Source organism: Pantherophis guttatus, chromosome 2, assembly GCF_059756535.1.
Source record: "Pantherophis guttatus breed Tessera chromosome 2, ASM5975653v1, whole genome shotgun sequence".
NCBI classification, from domain to species: Eukaryota; Metazoa; Chordata; class Lepidosauria; order Squamata; family Colubridae; genus Pantherophis; species Pantherophis guttatus.
In genome coordinates, this window is record NC_142064.1 from 39,420,214 (window position 1) to 39,443,606 (window position 23,393).

Sequence of the window (23,393 nt, forward strand, 5' to 3'; positions counted from 1 at the left end):
GTGGGCGTGGCTAGCTGGTCATGTGACCGGGTGGCCATGGCTATGTGTATAGGGACTACTCAGAGGGCTGAAAAGTCATTTCTGACAGGTCCTCACACTTTTGACTGGTCCTCACACTTATGACCATCCTCACATTTATGCCCGTGCAGCATTCTTAACAACCATGTCACTCATTTCACAACTGCTTCTCTTCACCATGGTGACAAGATAGGGCAAAAACGTAAAATGTGAGGACAGTTGTAAGTTCGAGGACTGGTCAAAAGTGCGAGGACCAGTCAAAAATAACTTTTTCAGCCCTCTGAGTAGTCCATATACACAAAAGGACTAACCAGAGGGCTGAAAAAAGTCATTTCTGACAGGTCCTCACACTTTTGACTGGTCCTCACACTTATGACCATCCTCACATTTCTGCCCATGCAGCATTCTTAACAACCATGTCACTCATTTCACAACTGCTTCTCTTCAACATGGTGACAAGATAGGGCAAAAATGTAAAATGTGAGGACAGTCGTAAGTTCGAGGACTGGTCAAAAGTGCGAGGACCAGTCAAAAATAACTTTTTCAGCCCTCTGAGTAGTCCACATGCATTAAAGGATACAGCAATAGAGAGGGATGAAGGAATGGAAATTAGAGTAGGAGTGTGGGTAAGAGAGGGAGGAAGAGAGGAGGAGAAGGAGAAAGGAAGAGGAAGTAGGGAGGAGAAGAAAGGTGGGGGAAAGAAAGTAAGAAGGAAAGAAAAGAGAGAGGTGGTAGGTTTGAGGAGAAAGATTGCTGTACAATAAAAAAGATGAAAGGGAAGAAAGCCAACCCCAAGCAAATGTAAAGATATTAAGATAAAGAATAAATTGTTAAACTTTAAAGAATAAAAGAGAACAAATATGAATAAATAGCAATAATTAGAAACACACATACAAACATACAATGTATTTTCTTTGAACAGAATATTTGGCCAGTTCACAAATTTAAACAGCGTTTAGTCATTTCAATTAAATTTACAATTTCTATATTTCCTTTTGCCTATTTATTTCTCATCTATTTTTAAAAAAAACCAATATTACCCTTCATCCTCATCTCTAATCTTAATCAAATTCAATTTTTCCCTTCTATTCTATATTATACCCCTTCCCATTGTCATCTATTTTTATATCCATCCTCACATTGGTTAATTATGTAATTATGTAATACAGTTGTTTAATACAAATTCAACATTTTAATATAAATCAATTAGTTATATAACTATCTTTTTTGTATATTAATCAATATGAACATGAATATTCCAATTATTTCCATGCAATCCAATTTCTTACAAATCAATTAATTATATTTACCAATAATAATAGACCAAATAATTTCCCCCATATATTCCTCCAAACCACAACTTAACCATTTCTGCTTTCAACACTATATACAATTATTAATAGTATCTCAATTATTACAATTCCCTAGTTAAATAGAGCTTTTTTTCTTTTGTGTTTTAAAATCTTGAACTCTCCTCTTTTGCCCTAAATTTCCCATTGTTTGCAGTTTTTTGCACCTACCTTTTTTGGTGAAGAAAAAGAAAAAGAAAGAAATCTCTCTCTGCCTCATTTTGTCATGTTGTAGCTTTACTTTCGCTTTCGCCTTTGTTTTCAGCATAGCTAGGGGGAAAAAAATTGCTCCAGGAACTTTTTGCAGCTAATTAACCTAGTGGAAGCTGTAGGGGCTGTTTTTTCTATTTTTGCAGGCATGGGTCTACTCATTTTTTTTTAACACTGATCAGCTGTAGGAAGGCCCTTTGAAGCCCCGCGGCAAGAGTTTAAACAGTTTTTTTTCCCTCTAGCCATCAGCGGGGACTCAGGAGGCAGAATGAAAAATCGGGACTTTTTTAAAACGCCGTGGGACGCGGGACAAATTGCTCAAAAGCGGGACTGTCCCGCCAAAAGCGGGACGTCTGGTCACCTTAATTAAAAAGCATCATAACTAGCACAGTTTCTACATTATATTGCAAGTCTTTATATACAATTACTTGGATCATACTACTTATTTTATCTCATTTTATTTACTTATTAAATTTATATACTACCTATCTTGCTATTTTAGGTAATTCTGGGCAGTTTACAATATAATTTATTAGGAATATAATAGCATCCATTGGATTTTCTCAAATGATAAACAAATAACATCGCTTGTGCTTTATGATGATCCCTAGAGAGAATGGGAGGCGCATGGGATGGTATCATTGATCACAGTATCCTGCTGGAATGGCTTCAGGGACTGGGAATTGGGGGCTCAGTGTTGTGCTGGCTTGTCTCTTTTCTTTGAAGTCATTTCCACTCAGTATTGGTTGGGAGTAAGAGGTCTCACAGTGTCAGAGTTTTCTCTGCTCCTGTTTAACATCTACATTAAACCACTGGGTGAGATTATTTATCATCAATAGACTGATGATATTGTGTTGCACATCTCTGCCATTAGTGAGATAAGCAATGCTGCACCACTCTTTCTTGGAGCTTGGAAACTCTCGAGCTCTGTATTGGGAGCAATATGTTAACATATCAGCAGAATGGAGTGGCTTTAGGACAGGAAGTCCTTAATTCTCAGAGAATTACTATCTTTGACCATGATGGCCATAATGGGGTTGCACTATCTCACACAAACCTGGTGCATAATCTAGAAGTTCTCCTGGATTTGTAACTCTTGTTTGAGGAACAGGTGGCAGTTGTGGGCAGGAGAGCCTTTGCACAACTAGATATTGTATGCCATTTCTGGATCAATGAGTCCTTTTCACAGTCACCCATATCTGATCACCTTCTGTTTGGACAATTGTAAGGCTCTCTACATAGGACTGCCCTTGAAGATAATCCAAAACCGTGACATGGATTTGTTCAAGTTCAAATGTGTCATTTTTTTTTATTTTTTATTTTTTTTGCAGAAACTACACTGATTGCTGTTTTACAATTCAAAGTCCTGGTTATCACTGTGGATGGTTTAGGGCCAGATTATTTGATGGGCTGCATCTCTCAATTACATCTACCCAGATCACCAGAGCAAAAAGGCAGGGCAAGTTGTGAGTCCCAACTATTAAGGAAGTACATTTGTTGGAATCTAGAAAAAGGACTTTTGATTGCTCCCTCCAGTGGTGGAATTCAAATAATCATTAGGGCAGTTCTCTGCCCTAATGATTTTCTCCAACAACCAGTTTGCCAAACTGCTCAGAAAGTTAACAACCAGTTCTCCCGAAGTGGTGCGAACTGGCTGAATCCCACTCCCTCCCTTTGGAACATCATTCTCCCAGAGATAAGTTTGGCTCCCAACTTGTTACTTTTTTTGCAAGCCCTTGATGACATGGTTTTATCAACAGGCTTGGGGACCCCATTCAAAGCCAGTTAAGTGGCTTGTCTGATTCTGCACTCACTGCCATAGAGTGGGTGGTGGGTGAGTGGGGTTAAATTGTGAATTTTTCATGTTCGTCATTGCCTGGATTTACTGTGTGTGAGCTAGACAACTACGGTATGTAAATTTGTATAATAATAATTTGCATGTTTAATAAATAATGGAGAAGATGATTTTGCAAACTTCCCATTGCAATACAGTGTAATCTATTAAAATGTTTTCAACAGCTCAGGAGGATTTCTTGAGCCATGTGAAAGATAGCATTATTAGCCCTAGGTGGGCAGTGATGAAAATTGCCTCAACTGGAAGTCTCTGCTGGATCTCTGACTTTTCAAAGAAGCTTTGAAATGTATGCTGAGAATAAATGGATATGGGTTCTGGGGTCAACATCTGCCCTAAGATGTGAAACAAAACCCTTGTCTTATTAATGAAAAATTATGATTCACCAGGTGCACTGGGATAGTCCATCAATCATCCTTAGTTGAAAAGTTTCTTATAAATAAATATAAACACTATTAGGAAACTGCATATGTAAACAGTGTGCATTTGAGAAAACAGTGTCCTTTCCCTTTAAAAAAGAATATGATTATGTGATAGTTAAAATACAATATTTTCAGTTGAGTTTATTTAAAACCAAGCACAAAGCTCCACTATTCAGTCCAGGATCATATATATCTAGTGACTATATCCAGAGATTTTTCTATAAGAAGGATTGTTTATAGTGATAGCTGCATAAACAGATTTAATCCCATCACCCCTGACAATGCTGTAATAATTTATCAGAGGATGGATATAAGCAAATTAATCTGTCCTTTTTAAGAAACTAAATGTTTTGTATTAAAGGTGGGTGGTAAGGAAATAGATTGGAAAGATTATGTTCCATTAAGTCATTTTTGACTCCTAGTGACCACATCAATAGATTTTCTCCGTGGCAAATCTAAATACAGATTTGCATCCTAAATTTAGATTTGCACTGATAGTGATATATATGCCTCCCATAATGGGGTAGACCAGGTGCTTCGATAGAAAAACACTTAATTTCTCCCCTGGCTCAAGCTGCTAAAGGGAGGAGAACTTGTGGCTCAGAAGTTAATCCAACTGCCTAATATGTAAGCAGCCCAAATTCGAATCCGAGTAAGGGTATGGCTACCTGATGAGAGCTACATAGCTTAAAATAGATCTATACTAGTTTCCCTTTATTTCTTTAGCAGCAAATATAATATATATGTATTCACAAGTAAGTATCATCAACTTAATTTGGATTCCTAGTAGTTTGCACTCATATTAAATTCATAATATTGGGAAACTATCTCTGCAATATGGCTATCTATCAAAACAAATTCTTAAATTAAGAGAAACTTTATTACTGTATGACAAGGTCTCCAAATCTGCAAGAAGAAAATGTTATATAAAATATTACAAAATTGATCACTACTCAAAAGCCACTGTCCTCTATGCCATATTCCCCTAATTGCATTTGTAAAAGACTACCAACATACTCCTTTGAGTTGAAACCAGTGGTGAAATCCAAATTTTTTTACTACCGGTTTGGTGGGCGTGGCTTGGTGGGTGTGGTCTGGCTTGGTGGGTGTGGTGTGGCTTGGTGGGTGTGGCAGGTGTAGGTGGGGAAGGATACTGCAAAATCCCCCTTCCCTCCCTACTCCTGGGGGAAGGATAATGCAAAATTTCCATTCCCACCCCACTCTGGGACCAGCCAGAGGTGGTATTTGCCAGTTCTCCGAACTACTCAAAATTTCTGCTATCTGTTCTCGGAACTGCTCAAAATTTCCGGTACCGGTTCTCCACTACCTGTCCGAACTTGCTGATTTCACCCCTGGTTGAACCCGCTGGACAGGTTGGTTTTATCTAAATCAGGTGATCATGCAAATCTTTAGGTTCCAAGTCATAACAGATTAAAGCAAAAATTATTTGGAAGTGCATTCTAACATTAATACAGTATCCTCAAAGCAGTATTATGTAGTAATAGCAATTCAAACAAATATGCAGCCTGTTGGATTGTGTACCAGTTGCTGCTTCTGGGTTGTGTTCAAGAGCAATTCCACATAGAGTGCATTGCAGTAGTTAACCAAAGAGGGATGAAGGTATGAGTAACCAATGCCAGGACTCCAGGCTCCAGGAAGGGCCTGCAACTGGTAACGTTTTTTTTTAAAAAAAATTATTAAACTTTTTTTAAAAAAAATACAAACAAACATACAAACAACAACAAAACACACAAACAAATAAACAAAAATCCATCTTTACATCATCTTTTCAACTTGTCACATCAGTAATCTATATTCATAATTATACATTTTCTCTTTCTTATTTTAACATATCTCTTAAACCTATATTCCTAATACATCGTCTCTATGTGTTCTTTTCATCTACATGTTTGATTTGCTATTAACTTAAATTGGTACTTAATTTCCTATCTGTAATTTATTACTTCTCATTTATTTCCATATCTTTTTTTCCCCCTCCAACTAATTATACCATTTCTCCCATACTAAATAGTAATCCATTTCATCCTTTTCTTGTATCTCCTTTGTCAGCTTGTCCATTTCTGCACATTCCATAATTTTATTAATCACTTTATCCTTTATCTTTATTTTTCCAATTTTGGGCGAAGACTATTCGTGCTGCTGTCAATTTGTGAATAATTAAATATTTTATTTCTTTTTCATATTGTCTGGTAATTATTCCCAATAGGAAGGTTTCCGGCATTAGGAAGGGCCTGCAACTGGTAACTTAAATTTCATTTAAAAAAATTGTGAAGTGCTGTTACATTGAGTTAACATGGTGGTATCATTTTATACTTTGGGGGAAAGGGCTTTATGTAACTGGCACTTAAAAGAAACAGATTCAGTTATCAATATGACACCATTTTTCACTTCTTTAAACTATTTTGTGATTTTCTGGATGTGATAAAATTTTATGGAGGCGAGTTCAACATCCTTGCTCTTGTTTCTACTATGTCTTTGGTGGCTCTTTGTCCCAAATATATATCTCTTTTTATTAGGCTGCAAGCAGCTTTATTGTTGATAGTGTTCAGAGTGTCACAGTCACCTCTTCTTTTCAGAGAGACTGAGTAAAATACTTTCTTCCCATGGGCTCCTGTCTATCTTTTATCCAGAAGTGTTTATTGGAGAACCATTTCTGCAACTCTTCTGCCAAACTGTGGTTGCTTGGGATGGTAGATATTGTGTTGAAATATCTATTCTTATGTGGTTTGACAGAAATTGAAGAAGCATTTTAATGATTTTGTTGTGGGCATGAATGAAAAGATGGCAAGAAGCTGACACTTTTACATGTTGTAAATTCATCTCCCCACCCCCCCGTTAACTCCTTGTACTAGAATTGACTTTTGGAATCAAATTTATAGCATACTCTTTTATAATTAATTTGTGCTTTCACAGAGAATAAGGTTTGCCATAAGTGAGATACGTAATCAGCTTGAAAAATACATAGTTAAAACAGTAAATCTCTCACTAGAAGACTTTACAATATTAACTGGAGATATGAATGGCCAGAAGATGAGGATTCAAAATATTCAAATGTTAAATCCCTCCAACCCAATGAATAGTTGATTAATATCAATATTATATGAGCACTTAGGGCAAGTAATATAATTCACACACATGCACACAGACACACACACACACACAGGTTTGTGAGCAGATTAAATTTACTTAACATTACAAGGGTGACAGAGATGGGGAGTTTTCTTCTGAGACAGGGAAGCAAATGACTGTGATTTATAATATTTTACTTTCTACTCATTTAGCTTACCAAGTAAGTGGGTTAACACTTGAAATGTATCTATTTCTCAAGATGTTTATTAATGAGACAGACAGAGGCCAGAACACAGAGTACTCCATATTTGTGGAGCAGAATGGAATCTCATGTGCATGAGATAGACATTCAAGTAAAACATTCTTCTTAGACCTTTTAGATTCATACGTTTTTTTAAAAAAATCAAGAGCAAATCAAGACTTCCAAAGTTCTCTATGCATTTGCTTGACCAGATTTGTGTTGTAGCAAATGAATGGGACTAGAAAGCTTACTGCAGTGTTTCCTCAACCTTGGCAACTTTAAGATGTGTGAACTTCAACTCCCAGAATTCCCCAGATATTAAGTTGGCTGGGAGTCAAAGTCCACATACTTTATCTTCAAGCTGCCAAGGTTTGGAAATACTGGCCTATAGAATTTCTAATGGGCCAAAAACTCCTCTCCATTCCCAAAAGAAGCAATATTGTACAAGAGCCTTCTGTGGTTAAAAAAATAAAATAAAATAAGAGAAATGGCTGAAAGGGGGAAAGAAAACTAAGGGAAATTAGCCCTTGGAGTTGTCAAAGTCAAGGCTGTCCATCTGCCACATGTTTATAGCTATGGTTAATTAGAGATTGTTCAGTAAAAGATTTGCCATTGATTGTGGCCATGCCCAGATATATTTGGAATGGGTGTTAAGAGATTGGTATACAGAGCATGATTTTACTGCTCTAAACTTTGGCTGAAACAGATTCTTGGCAGGTTCAACTTTGGAAGAAAGCTTCCACAATGGTTGGAAAATTCCCATTTTTGCAGCATTTCAAAATACCCTTTTGAGGGGGTCTAACGTACAGCTTCAAACTAGCTGCTTATTTGTTGGTATTGTAACAGTGTGACTTTTTCTCAAAATTCTTTCAGAGCAATTCTTTTGCCCTTGTGGCAGGAGAGCGATTGAGTTAGTAGTATCAGTATGATGGCCTTGCTTCTCTTATATAGAAATACCAGTATGATCTACAAATATTATGTCTACTATAAGGAATATAAGCAATAGAAATAAGAATCAGATTGTTATAAATCTCCTGATTGATGTTTCATACTAAATGAGCAAATTTCTTTTAGCAGCCAATTCTGTAAGACAATATTGAATCAATTGTTTGGAGATGTAATCCTATTTTTTGGCCAGATATAGTGTACCTTTAATTTAAGGAAAGAAATAAGAATAGCAGAACAAATATATTAAAGGTTTTAAGTTATTGGGCATGTTTTATTATTGGCTTATAACAAAATGGAGAAATATTTGCTTCTATAATCAGTTATATGAAAATGTATTGTGCTTTGAAAAATGTGCTTTGTAATTGAATGCCTAATCTAAAACTGATAATAATGAAGATGATGATGATGATATAGCTGCAATTCATAGATCTGCAAAAGGCACTTTACACTGTAAAGTGTAAAAGTGCCCATTAAGTACTTATTTTAAATTGCTTGTGAGCTGAGCTGGGCTTCAGGGATATGTACTATTTCATCTTCAGTTGTTCTACTATTTCATCTTTAGTAGGCAAACTGATTTATATATTCTGTGCATATGGCTATATATATCAAACATAATAGATCAATATCTTTTATTATTGTTATTTTCTGGATATTCCCAAGATAAAAATCAACAAAATATAGTGAGGATTCCTTGCAGGCAATATCATTTTTTGTAGAATTAAAGAGGGATCGTATTCTTTATTATTAAGTTCAATGATCCAGATCAAAAGTAAATAAAATAGAATAAAGGTAAAGATAATAGAGGCATGGGAAAATATATATTACAATCAGTGATTTCCTCAAAGTGGAATCATATATATTCAAAATCAATGGTGAGAATAATGTAATTGGACTAGGATTTTTTCCCCTATGGGAAATGTTCTTTTTCATAGTGTTCATTTTCAAAATAATGAGCAGCTCGCAAAAGTATCCTTGAATTTGGTTTCTAAACAGCCATACTGTCAGATCCTGTTTCTTTTAATTCCACCCCCCCCCAAGAGGAGTATCTTTCCATAGACAAAACTACAAGTTAAGGCATATGATCAAAAAGATGCTGTGAGGCTTTTGTGTATTTTGTATGAGGAGAGAGTAGGAAATCAAGGTCCATTGCTATCTTAACAGGACTTGATAAGGATCTAAAAATGTCTGCCAGGAAATTATTTTTCTTCATAATACAACTGTTAAGGAACAATCAATTATTTTCCTTAACCAATTTTTATAACATTTTCATGAGGTTTTATAATATCTTGTCTTTATAAGAGCTATTTTAGGAAGTTGCTGTGCTCTACAAAAGTCTTTGTGGCAACTAATTTAGTTTTTTTAGGAGCAAAGAGTTTCTGAGCAAAGGAGCAAATTCATTAATTTCTCTATCTTCATTCATAAATGAGAATGTGGGGCTTGAGATAAATATCTTTCTCCAAGTAAGAGATTACATCCTGGCAGATCATAAATCTCCACCAACATATGGTTGAAAAAAAACAATCTTTAAATATACGTGGATGTATATTTATATATTTATAAACTAAATTTCATTTCATTTTTTTTTCCTCCTCCACCTCCACCTTATTCCCTCCTCACCCCCTCTCCATGTCCCAGATGATGGCATACCATGACTGGAGGATCCCACTAATACCACTGCAAGAAAAGCATCAATTAACATTGTAACCTTTCATAGAATCAGGAGGATTAAAAGAACTTCCAGAGAAAGTCTAGCTAACAATGAATAGCCATGACCCCCAAACAATCTGTGCAATGGGGTAATATAGGAATCAAGGAAACAAATAGACAAAAAAGAAAGAAGTCACACACTCCTACAGTAAATGTTTGATTGTTTGAACAACACCACAGTTGGACTGCAAATTATTGTCTTCCCTCTAAGAAACAATTTGACCCTTGTAGAATAACACAGACAACAGTAGGGAAACTGCCTGAAACATCCAAAAGTATCCAAAAACCAAAATTCACTAAGCTTCCTGTACAGACCATACTCACTGCTGGACACAGAATGGGATGTGGATCTGCTGCAGAGGGATGATTTGGCTCAATTCAGCCTTCTGGCTGAATTGGAACTGGAGAAAGGAAGAGAAAAGTGGTGAGGGTGTGTTTGTATTGGCATTTGCATCTTTGTGGCTACAATGCTACAATGCAATCCAACTTCCTGGGGGTGGGACAGTGCCCTTCACCCCCCAAAAGGGGGGGGGAGTGCTGGGCTCCACTGGTCTCAGAATGATCCATCCCTGCACCTGGCAGGGACGAGTAAGCTGGTTGCTGTGGCAGCAGGCATGGCAAGGTGGGGTGGAGCCCAGGTCTCTCCCTTTAGGGGGGGTGGCAGGGTGCTGTGCTATGCTATGCCACCCCGAAGAAGGCATGTCTGGTGAGGGAGGAGAGGTCCAGTTGTCCACACACCAACCGCTGTGTTCTTACAAAACTTCCTCTCTATAAGTAGATGATGATGATAGATGATGATGATAGATAGATAGATAGATAGATAGATAGATAGATAGATAGATAGAGTAGATAGATAAAGACAGACATACAGATCTCTCTCTCTCACACACACACACAAACACATAATTATTTCATGTGAATACAGAATTATTATAGTAAACAAAACTAATAAAACATAACTTCATATTGGAATGCTTGGATTTTTGTAAAATGGGGATTTAATAATTGTGTTTCTCCAGGCCTAGCTTCAGAAAATCTGAAACCTCACAAAATCACACGTTTTAGTAATTCTACATGGTTTTGTTCAGTCTCTTTTTAAAGTAGTCTATTTTTTTAAAAAAATTATATCTTGGATAAAGAAAGATTTCCTTTTATTGATCCCAAATCTGGATAACTTTGAATTCTAACATTGTGAGAGAAATATAAACCTATTTATTTATCCACTTTCTGGACTACACAGCTACCTAACAAGAAAAATGGCCCTTTTTGCCCCTTTCTCCAGTATTGTAATTTTCTTGTTCAGATACTGAGACCAGAACTATACATAATAGCCCAAGTGTGATCTCATCCTACATTTATAAAACAGCAATACTTACATTTTCTTTAGAAACATAGATAAATGTGGAGGATTGAATTTGTCATATAATGGCACTCTGCTTTAAATCAACTGCCCTCTCCCCAACCCAATTTCCTTGCAATAAAAATCAAAACAGCTATCATCTTCAATTTCATAAAGCTATAATTGAAGAGTAGAAGTAGGTTTCATCTTATTTCAGGGCATCACTATCATAGAGTTATTTTAAATCAGGAGACCTTCAGTTCTATTATTTTGTATGTTCTCATTTCCTATGCTATGACTGAAACAGATGGTTTGAGGGAATTCAGCCAGTGACTCCCATGCCTTTGAACTTTTGCACCACAGTTCAGGAATATAATGAGAAGTAATCAAGCATTTATGACTACATCACTCAAGAACACATAATAATTGAAATTCCCTGCTGGTTACATTGAAATGATGTTCCTACCAGGAGTGAAATCTACTTAATTAGTTAGTTAGTTAATTAGTTTATTATATTTGTATACCGCCCTTCTCCCGAGGGACTCAGGGCGGTGAATAGCCGTGGTAAAAACAATGTACAACAAAAATTAAAAGCTTATTAAAATAATTCAATCATTCGGCCAAATTTAAAACATCCAACTAAGATCATTTTAAAACCCCTATCAAAACCCAATTTAAAAACCTTTATCCTGTCAGTCCAGCTTGCTGGAATAATAGAGTCTTCAGAGCGCGACGGAAGGCACGGAGGTCGGGGATCCTTCGTATGTCCGGGGGCAATTCATTCCATAGGGCTGGGGCCCCCACAGAGAAGGCTCTCCCCCTGGGGGTCGCCAGCCTACACTGTTTGGCTGACAGCACCCTGAGGAGGCCCTCTCTGTGGGAGCGTATTAGTCGGTGAGAGGCAATCGGTGGCAGAATGCGGTCCTGTAGATAACCAGGTCCTAAGCCATGGAGCGCTTTAAAGGTGGTAACCAACACCTTGAACTGCACCCGGAAGACCACCGAGACCCAGTGCAGCTCGCGCAAGATGGATGTTACATGGGAGCGACGAGTCGCCCCAATTATTACTCATGCAGTTGCATTCTGGACCAGCTGGAGCTTCCGGGTGCTCCTCAAGGGGAGCCCCATGTAGAGAGCATTACAATAGTCCAGCCGGGAAGTGACAAGGGCATGAGTGACTGTGCGCAGGGTGTTCCGATCCAGAAAGGGATGCAACTGGGAGATCAGGCGAACCTGATAAAAAGCCCCCCTGGCCACGGCCGTCATATGATCCTCCAAGGACAGCTGTGAGTCCAGGAGGACGCCCAAGTTGCGAGCCCTCTCTGAGGGGGGTAAGATCTCATCCCCAATAGCCAGCGATGGTGTCAGCTGGCAATATTGGGCCGTTGGGAGCCACAGCCACTCAATCTTGGAGGGGTTGAGTCTGAGCCTGTTCCTCCCCATCCAGATCCGCACCGCTTACCTTCCTTACCGGTTCAGAAGCATGTGCTCCACACACATGTCCTCGCTTTGCGTTCGTGTGGGCACCTGCGCATGCACAAAACCTTCTGCGTATGCACAGAAGGTAAAAAAAACCCACATTACTTCCTGGTTAAAACCAGGAAGTAATGACACCCAGGCGGCGATCACTACCAGATTGCCAAACCACAGGGAAAAATCGCTACCAGATCAAGTGATCTGGTCCGATCTGGAAGCATTTCACCCCTGGTTCCTGCCTCTGGTGATTAACTATCTGAATCTTTCAATAATTGAGCTTCTGTATCATAATTAGTTGTAATATAATTTCTTTAGGCTAAACTACTTGCGACCCTACTTGGATCAGGAGGCTCTCCTCACAGTCACTCATGCCCTTGTCACCTCACGGTTAGATTACGCTCTACATGGGGCTACTCTTGAAAAGTGTTCAGAGACTACAGTTGGTCCAGAATACAGCTGCACGAGCTGTAGTGGGTGCACCTAGGTACACCCACATTACACCAATTCTCCGCGAGCTGCACTGGCTCCCTATTGGTCTCCGGTCACAATTCAAGGTGTTGGTTATTACCTTTAAAGCCCTACATGGCTCAGGGCCAGGGTATCTTCGAGACCGCCTTCTACCGCATAACTCCCAACAACCAGAAAGATCCCACAGAGTTGGTCTCCTCCAGGTCCCATCAACTAAACAATTCCGGCTGGCGGGCCTGCGGGGGGGGCTTCTCTGTGGCTGCCCCAGCTCTCTGGAACCAGTTACCTCCTGAGGTCCGGACCATCCCCACCCATTGGCCTTCCGAAAAGCGGTGAAGACCTGGCTTTTCCAGCAGGCCTGGGGCTGTTGATCTCACTCTTGCGATCTGGTGAGATCCGGCCATGAATGGTGTGAATGAGTTTTAATGTTTTAATGTTTTTAATTTTAAAATGTTTGTTATAATGATTTTTTAAAACGTATTGTGAGCCGCCCTGAGTCTTTGGAGAGGGGCGGCATACAAATTGAATAAATAAATAAATAAATAAATAAATAAATAAATAAATAAATAAATAAATAAATAAATAAATAAATAAATAACAAACTAGCTAACTCCTTTTCTTTTCTTTTTTTCCCTTCCTGCACAAAGATGATATAGTTTACTCTTTTTAGCTTGGAATTTTCTTCCAGCTAAATGACAATATTTATGTTACTATTACTAATGGCTTAACTTCTGAATAATTCAAAAATTGCTGGGCCTCTTATTTTTCACATTTGCTTGTGATTTTCATTGTAAACATGTGAAGTTCTTTATAAAGTGATTCTTAAATTTTGGTATGTTCAAAGTGAATAAGATATTTTCCTTAATTCCAATCAGAATATCTTTTTGCTTCAAGCTGTATTGTGATGAATCCTATTAATCAATATGTCAGCAAAATCAGAATTTACATGTTCATGAAAATATGAAACTTGTTTTAATAGATATTTTTGTTTTGCAATTGAATTTGATTTTCTTCATATTCACAAAGGGGATAAATGAGGACAAATAACTAAACAGGTACTGTGCCTCAAATGTTGGTCCTTTTGTACACAATGGCATGTAAAGCATATAACTAAGGAACAGAGTTTCCATCATGATACTTCAGTGTTTGTTTCATCATTCTGACAAAGTCATCAGATTCTTCAAATACTTCTGTTCTTTTTTTAATATAATTTTTATTGGAAAATTAAAAAAAATAAAAACAATACAAATATTAAAAAAGAATCAATGAAGAAAATAAAAGAAACAAAAATGTATAAGGTAGCTTCTGATCTTTTTGAAAGCACTTATAAATGCATTTATATTTTATCAACTTTGTCTAAGTTTTCATCATAATTACCTTCTTTCCATAAGCTAACCTTCAAAGACATAAATCACAAGTTCATTTTTTTTCAGAAAAAAAAGTCCATAAAGAGTATCCAGTCACTGATAATAGAATAGAATAGAATAGAATAGAATAGAATAGAATAGAATAGAATAGAATAGAATAGAATAGAATAGAATAGAATAGAATTCTTTATTGGCCAAGTGTGATTGGACACACAAGGAACTTGTCTTAGATGTATATGCTCTCAGTGTACATAAGGAGAATAAAATACATTCAGCGAGAATAAAAGGATACAACACTTAGTGATAGTCAAGGTTACTAATAAGCTATCAAATCGTACTAGGAACAAATAAAAACAAAATAATTGAAAGATACAAACAACATCGTTATAGTAATAAGTGGGAAGAGATAGATACTAGTAAGGAAGAGAATAATACAGTCTGTAATACAGTCTTAGTAAATTATTTGACAGTGTTGTGGGAATTAGTTGTTAAGCAGAATGATGGCATTAGGGAAAAAACTGTCCTTGTGTCTAGTTGTTTTGGTATGCAGTGCCCGATAGCGTCTTTTTGAGGGGAGAAGCTGAAACAATTTATGTCCAAGATGTGAGGGATCTGTAGATTTCATAGCTTTTTGACTCTTGCAGTATACAGATCCTAAATGGAATGCAGATTGGTAGCAATTGTTTTTTCTGCAGTTCTAATTATCCATTGAAGTCTGTGTTTGTCTTGTTTGGTTGCAAAGCCAAACCAGACAGTTATGGAGGTGCAGATAACAGACTCAATAATTCCTCTGTAGAACTGAATCAGTTCTTCTGTTAGTAAATTTTCACCAATCATTCCTCCACTGTGGGCGTCTCGGGATCTATTTTTGTGCATATAATCTCGCAGCAGTAATCATATATAAAAATAATCTTCCATGTCACTTTTCTAATTGACTGATTATTAATCCCAGCAGGGAAAGAATTCAGTTTAATTCTTTGTATGTAGTTGAACTCAGAAATTTTTGGGTTTTTTACAAGTCCACCAAACATAATAAAATGATTCTTCATATTGTATACATATCAAACATAAATTTGAAGTAAGTTTTACCTTTCTAACAAATTTCTCTGGACTCATGTACCAACAGTCATGATTTCATAAAAATTCTTATTTAAGTTAGGAGCCTTGGTGGAGCAGCGGACTAAAGCGCTGTTAAGTAGCACTTTATTATTTATTAATTCAATTTATATGCCGCCTTTCTCCGGAGACTCAGGGTGGCACTTAAGTAGCACTTAGCTGTCAGCTGCCTGCAATTACTGCGAGTTCAAATCTCACCAGGCTCAAGGTTGACTCAGCCTTCCATCCTTCCGAGGTAGGTAAAATGAGGACCCGGATTGTGGGGGCAATAAGCTGACTTTGTATAAAGAAGAACACCACTTAGGGGCCCCCAAAAGCCCTACTAAGCAGGTATATACAAAAAGTATGAAGGCTTTTGCTTAACGCATTGTAAGCCGCCCTGAGTCTCCGGAGAAGGGCTGCATATAAATTAAAGTAAGCAAGCAAGCAAGCAAACAAACAAACAAATAAATAAGTTATAATTAAATAATCATAATGTAAATTTCAATCCTTTTAGCTACTTATTTTCCTGCAGTTCTATCTGTATATTGTGTCCAAAGTACTCAGCTCGTTTTACTAGACATTTTCACTTGTTTTTCAAATTTCAATAAAAGTTTACACATTTTAGCAATTACATGTTCATTATTTAAGGTCAAATTTAGTCTTCTGCTGCTCAGTTCCCAAATGTCTTCTTATTTACCTTAGAAGTATCATACAGATACTTCTGTTAACAAAATCTCCAAAGCAACTTTTACAGATGATCCAATAAGCCAAAGTATTTAGTGACGTGTGTGTGTGTGTGTGTGTGTGTGTGTGTGTGTGTGTGTGTGTGTGTGTAGGGGGGGTGGTGGATGGTGTTTTTTTTTTGTTCTTCCATTTGCTTTGTAGCTTCTTCTTTCAAATGACTGGTTCTTCTGAGTCATAGAAAAGACTCTGCAGAAGAATGCCATTTCAGAAACTGCTATATTTAGTGGAGAGAAAGAGAGGAGGTGGCTATAAATCTTAATTTAAAAGATGGAAAAAGCATTCTTGGTTCTGTCAGGCAAGGAAGAAAAAGGACCAGATAGTGAAAGGTACCTGAAGAATCGGGTTCTACCTTTGCCAAAGCCAAAATGCTCCCAAGATTACCATCTTTTTCCAATTCAAAGTTCCTGTTAAAAGCAGACTTCATTCTTTCCATAATTATGATCTCTATTTTGTAAAACGGGGTCAGCTTCATTTCACATGTTAGCCTGGACATTTTGCATTTATATCTTTCATTCCCTTTGGCCCTGAAAGATGGCTCAGCCTTACAAGTCTGAAAATCCATTGGAAAATTAATTACAAACTCATCCACAAAGCCAAAAAGGAAACAGAAACACCAAAAACACCTCCCCACCAACTGTCAAAACTTAAATGAGCAGAGATTAACACCAAGCTTAACATCAGTCCAACTATCAAGAAGTAAACAATAACCCAAACAGTAATGGGTTCCACTTACCTTTGCTACCGTTTCGGAACTGTGAGCATGCACGCACAGAACTTGCATATGCGCAGAGTGTCCATGATGACATCCGGATGGGTGGATGGAGTGTCCCGCCACCACCACTACCGGTTTGCCTGAACTGGGGTGAACCAGTAGAAATCCACCACTGATCCCAATCAAGGAAATGCCAAACAAGCTAAAAAAAAACAGCCCAGTCAAAGATCCATCAAAACCACTCCCACCTACACAGACAGGGCAAGCCACTCCTTAGAAGCACTGATTATGTTACCTAGTTTGGGTAATTAAATGTTTGCAAAAAAAAAAAAAAAAAACCAAGCTGAGAGAACACCAAGGATCCCTTATCCATAAATGCAGTTAATCTGTCCTTAAATGAAATTTATACATTTTATTTTATTTTATTTTTTTTATTTTATATTGGATTTCTATACCGCCCTTCTCCCTGAGGACTCAGGGCGGTGTACAGCCAGATTAAAAAACATGCAGAACAAATATTAAAAACAATTAAAAGATATATAAATTTGGCCCAATTAAAACTCATTTACCAATTAAAAACGTTTAAAACATTTAAAAACAGTTAAAAAACTCATCTTAAACATGAGTTGTTTGTTTATTTTGGTATTTATTCCTGGGGGGTTTCCCCCTTTCCATGAATTCTATTTGGCATTGTATAATAAACCCTAACCTTAACACCTGTGTGCCTTTAGTTCTCATTAACATTATGATGATCATGATTCCTTTTTCATATTATTTTCAACAATGCCTAGGGGCATATTGTACTTAATCATTCAAAGTGTCCTATTTTTGTCTTAAGTTTAAACCAAGTTACAAAATATGATTTTTTTGCAACACCTTCCAGAGTATTCAATCCAAGCTTCAGGCTACCAGCTCTTTTCCTCCTATTTTTCAGTTCCAGAAAAGCGGTGGTCAATTATTTTATTTTCAGTGGGTGATCTTACTATTACGCAGACACATGCATATATACTCCACACAGAGTAAAATTGAATTTGTATTTCTGGAGAAAAGAGGAAATGGAATCTGGCCCTTTCTTTAAGCACTCAGGAAATTAATATTTTTTTTAAAAAATAATTTCTGCTGGGTTTCAACAAGCAATGTATTAGATATTAAATAAAACCCAGCCATTGATTTATTTTAATACAAATGGAAAAGACAAGGTCTTAGAAGCTCTTATATGAGGGCAACTGTTGGCTAAACTAAAGTGTGTTCTTGCATGTGAGAAGTGTCCAGCATTAGCCTATAAGGAAACGAAGCCAAAATGGACAAGAACATTGGAGGTGACATGAGAAGAAAAGACTATTTCAAAGCACAGCAGGAAAGCATGACTGGAGGCCAATCTATAATGGAGGGGAAGTGAGTAAAGGCTGACACCATCTATTTCTGTCTTTTAAAAATGGTTGCTGTCTCATTCTGGAAATAGGGCAACAAAGGGGGGTCAATAAGCTATTATGAATTCCATCATTTTTCTCTGACTGGCATTTACTTTTAAATATTTGTAGAATCAAATTTATTTTAAATCAGAGGATTGAGGGAAGGTTATTTATTTTTGGAGGGTGTTATGAGAAGCTTCTAGAACGAAGGAAATTTATTAAAAAAAGAAAAAAAGGAAAGTCATTTTAGATAGGAAGGAGGGCTTTTGTGTCTGTGAAAAACAAAGTAGAAAGATGCAGAAGGAAGAGATGGGAATAAAAGAATTGAAGGAGCCATAAGATGTGATGGAAGAAGAGAAAGAGGAGATCTTCAAAATTGGACTTAACAGAGTTTGAAGAGGCCTTGAAAGTCTTCTAACCCCCTGATGAAACAGGAGACCTTATACCATTCCAGATAATGGCTGTCTAATTTCTTCTTCAAACTCTCCAGTTAGGTTAAACCCTAACCCTAACCCTAACCCTAATCCTAACCCTAACCCTTGCAGTTGTTATTGGAGTTGGAGCAATTAGAGTAACACAAGAAAAACTGTACAACTTGGTCTGTTTAGGAAATCAAAATTATTCATTTATTTATTTGTTTGTTTATTTATTTATTTATTTAACACAAATTCATATGCCGCCCTTCTCCCAAAGGACTCAGGGCGGCGAACACAAGCTAGAAACATACAATGATAAAAGAAGAGTCTAATTAAAACCAATTAAAATCAAAATAATAAATAATAAAACCCCAGAATCAGAACTCAGCCCATTTGTTGACATAGCCAAGTCTTTAGGCCCCGACGGAAGGAGCGGAGATAAGGCGCTGTCCGGAGTTCAGTGGGTAACTCATTCCAGAGGGTAGGAGCACCCACAGAGAACGCCCTACCCCTGGAAGTCGCCAGCTGACATTGTCTGGCCGACGGTACCCTGAGGAGGGCAGCCCTATGTGAGCGGACAGGATGGTGGGAGGCAAGCAGGAGATGGACCTGCAAGTACCCTGGACCTAAGCCATGTAGGGATTTATAGGTGAGTACCAGCACCTTGAAGCAGATCCGGAGGACCACCGGTAACCAGTGCAGCTCGTGCAGGAGAGGTGTTACATGAGAGTAATGGGGAGCTCCCATAACAACCCGCATGGCGCATTCTGGACCAGCTGGAGCTTCCGGGTGCACCTCAAGGGCAGCCCCATGTAGAGAGAGTTGCAGTAATCCAAACGAGAAGTAACCAGGGCATGAGTGACCGTGCGAAGGGCATCTCGGTCCAGGAAAGGGCACAACTGGCGCACCAGGCGAACCTGCGTGAAAGCTACGGTTGCCAGGTGTCCACTATTTGAGCAGACAGTCCACTTTTTTCACATTATGTTCACTATTTTTTTTCACAAAATAGTGAACATTTTTTTTATTCAAAAGCTTTATGATGAAATGGTACGTAATCTAAAGCTGTACAGTCTGAGAATAAGGATAGGAGAATCATGTTTTGTCTTTTTTTTCATAAGTTAGAATGAGACAAAGATCGAATATCCATTGAACTCGATTCTCCGAAAAAATTAATTAGAGATTAAAATAAAAATATATTATAAAATTATGTACAGTTCACATTTTTAAAATGTTTTGTAGCTTCTGTCGACTGACCTAAAATGGTGTGTTAAAATGTTTGTAAGAAAATATATAATTTAATTGTAAATTTTTTTTTATTTTTTTCCTACTTAACCCCCGCCCCCGCTTGTCCGCTATTTTTTAGAAGCAGACCTGGCAACTCTAGTGAAAGCCCCTCTGGTCATGGCCATCAAATGATCTTCCAGAGACAGCCGGGAATCCAGGAGGACACCCAAGTTGCGAGCCCTTTCAACGGGAGCAAGAACCTCCCCCCATCAAAAGAGATGGGACCTCTAGAACACGAGGTGCCAGATCCACAGCCACTCAGTCTTGGAGGGGTTGAGTCTGAGCCTGTTTCTACCCATCCAGGCCCGTACCGCCTCCAGGCATTGGGACATCATGGGGTGGTCCGGGGTGGAGATGTATAACTGAGTATCATCAGCATATTGATGATACCTCACCCCGAAACTACGAATGATCTCACCCAGTGGCTTCATATAGATGTTAAAGAGTAGGGGGGAGAGAACTGACCCCTGAGGCACCCCACACGTTAAGGGCCTTGGGGTGGACCTCTGCCCCCCTGCCCATACAAACTGCAAGCGACCTAAGAGGTAGGAGGAGAACCACTGTAAACAGTGCCTCCTACCCCCAACCCTCCAAGTCACTGCAGTAAGATACCATGGTCGATGGTATCGAAAACCGCTGAGAGGTCAAGTAGAACCAGGATGGAGGAACAACCTCCATCCCGGGCCCGCCAGAGATCATTCACAAGAGCGACCAATGCTGTTTCTGTGCTGTGCCCATGCTGGAACCCTGATTGATACGGGTCGAGATACTCCGTTTCCTCCAGGAACTGTGGGAGCTGTTGTACCACCACGGTCTCAACAACCTTCGCTATAAAGCAAAGGTTGGAGATGGGCTGATAGTTATTAAGTGAGTCTGGATCCAGGGCAGGCTTCTTGAGGAGCGGTCGGACCACCGCCTCCTTAAGAGAGGCGGAGAAGACCCCCTCCCTCAAAGAAGAGTTTACTATTGCCTGGATCCAGTCTCCTGTCACCTCCCAGGCTGCCGAAACAAGCCAGGAGGGACATGGAAAAATTAAAAGCAAAAATAGATTACTACAGCTGATCAGCGTAGTAATGATTTGCTATCTGCCAGAGGGTTTAAAAAAACAACTCTGGAGCTTTCCTCACAAGAATATAGACAACAAAACTTTCTTAGGAATGGCCCACTAGTCACCTGTTTACCACCACCTGTTTACCACCTGTTTACCATACAGGAAGAACTAAGTGGTTAAAAATAATTGACCTGGAAAATAGAGACAGACCATGAGGATTCATAAAGTGAATATATCGTAAATGAAATAATGTGGAACATGGAAATTTCAATTTGATCAGTGGTGGGTTCCAGTTCGGTCCAGTTCGGCCGAGCCGGTAGCAGTGACGATATGACATCACCGAACCGGTTCTCCCGCCCCGCCCCCCCACCCCCCCACCCACCAACATTATTCTTACCTTTTATTTGGTCCCACCCACAATCTATTGCTGCCTCCTGAGTCCCAGCTGATGACTAGAGGGAAAAAAACTGTTTAAACTCTTGCCGCGGGGCTTCAAAGGGCCGTGCTACAGCTGATCAGTGTTAAAAGCAAACAAATAAGTCGGGTCGTAAGTGTGAGGACAGGTTGTAAGTGTGAGGACCTTCCAGAAATGACTCTGACCAGCTAGCCACGCCCACCTAGTCACATGACCTCCTAGCCACACCCACAAAATAAGCTACACCCACAGAACCGGTAGTAAAAAAATTTAGAACCCACCCCTGAATTTGATCTATTAATAAAGCACATTGGATTCAGGATAATACATTTTAACATGAATTAGACGTGCTAATGAAGTCCTCTGCTCTTAGTGAAGAAGGAGAAAGGAAGAAGGGTATCTCAGAGAAGAGTAGGATGAAAAGAAGCAACATAACTTGATTTAAAAGAAAAAAGAAAACCAAAGAGGGAATTATCCAGTTCTCCAGAAAAGATTATGCCTTCAGTAAATCCTTATACCAGCTGTAAAAACTTTGCCGGGACAACACTGAGAAGATGCAATGGACAAAAAAAAAATTCTTCTCCATCTCACAGCCTCTGAGTATGCCTAATAATGGGCTGTAATCTGTGTTCAATTGCATTTGCCAGAAGTTTTCCTCCACTAGCATTTTAGATGACATTTTTCTTGCTTCATACCCTTCTCCATCATGTTCCAAAGTGCTGCTCAAGCTCTGTGACCAGGAATAACATGCTTAGGAGTATTCATGTCAGCCACCTGGGATGTTTAGCAATAAAGCTAATGGATTGTAGTTGGAGCAAAATGAAATAGATCGGATTTTATGTGTCTGTTCCTTGTTTCATGTAGCAATGAATAACTGATGTTTGTGTTTTGTGTATGTGCATGTGTGTAGGGGAAAAAAATAGAATGCATACTCACAAATACTTTGTACTTTGTTTTAAATGTCATTGTTTAATAGAGAAATCAGAGTATTGACAGGGCCACTAACCATTCCAGCAAAGTAACAATGACTTATGAAGGGAGAGTCTGGGCTGGGCTGTCTTAAAAACTTAAAGTTTTAGAATTAGAGGATGATTTGTAGGACAACAGATTTAGTCAAAAGAGGATATGGAGCTACATTCTTAATCCATAATCCTATAAAACTACAATTTGTATACTTCCTCTTCATAAAAATCTAGAGAGGCTTGTTGACATTAAACAATTAAATTTAAAAACCAAAAGTATTTGTTAATATGCTTTCTGGTTTTCTAATTTTCCCCTACACACACACAAACATCAGTTATTCATTGCTACATGAAACAAGTAACAGATACATAAAACCAATCTATTTTGCCCCAACTACAATCCATTAGCTTTATTACTAGTGACTAAAAACAGAAACAACCTTTAAATTAGATCTGCTAACCCCCTCGGGCTTTTTCATGCAAAATAAAATCGTAGCAGCCAAACTGCTAATAAAATATGCTCTTTCAAAGTCCAGGTTAAAAATACTAAAATAAAATAAAAATTGGACACTGTCTGCCCACACTGTTCATTCTGGTTGTTTGTCATCCAGTTAATCATAGCACGGAACAGAGTTCTTATATAACTCAGTTAATCAAGACATCTGATTAAAATTCAGATGATTTAGTCAGGTAAACTTTCCAGAGCAAGAAGAATTGCTTTCTGTTTATATGGAATATTAAGAACTTGCCATTTTAGTTTTGTTTAAAACTGTGTCAATAATGCAAAAGCTCAAGAAGAATCCAATTATCTT